A 522-nucleotide genomic window follows, 5' to 3' on the forward strand; every position below is an offset into this window, starting at 1 on the left:
CACCCCTGGAGACCAAACAAAGAGATGTGGGAACAGGGATGTCTCTGTGTGTCTGTTGTACCTGTGGTTCAAAACAGAGGTGCTACACCTTTCAGGCTCCTCTTCTCAATGATGTCAACAGATGCAACAGGGAGAACAAAAGCTGAGAGGTCCCATTAACCTCCTTCAGAAAACAAGTAACTGCATAAGTCAGTAAGAGTCATTTCTTCTGTACAAAAAATTATTCAAACCTTAAGCAGAGGTGGAAGAGTGATTTTTAAGTTTTAACATTTCTCAGCAGTGGGAAATGAAGACTGTTTTGAAGTCCATCCATCTGCTCTGCCTTCTTGTGAAGGTCTTTGTCTTTCCCAACACTCTATCTTTAGCAGTTCCTGTGGTGTTTTTTTTCCATCACGTGAAGGTACTCAGCAGAACTGGCAGTGAGAGATTTTTTGAATGACAGCCTCAATTCTTACCACTCCAAGCATTTCCTTGTGGGTGTGTATTGAAATATTTCTGCTGGAGCTGGAACTGATAAAAAAT

The sequence above is a fragment of the Passer domesticus genome, chromosome 3 (genome assembly GCF_036417665.1).
Source record: "Passer domesticus isolate bPasDom1 chromosome 3, bPasDom1.hap1, whole genome shotgun sequence".
Taxonomy (NCBI): Eukaryota; Metazoa; Chordata; class Aves; order Passeriformes; family Passeridae; genus Passer; species Passer domesticus.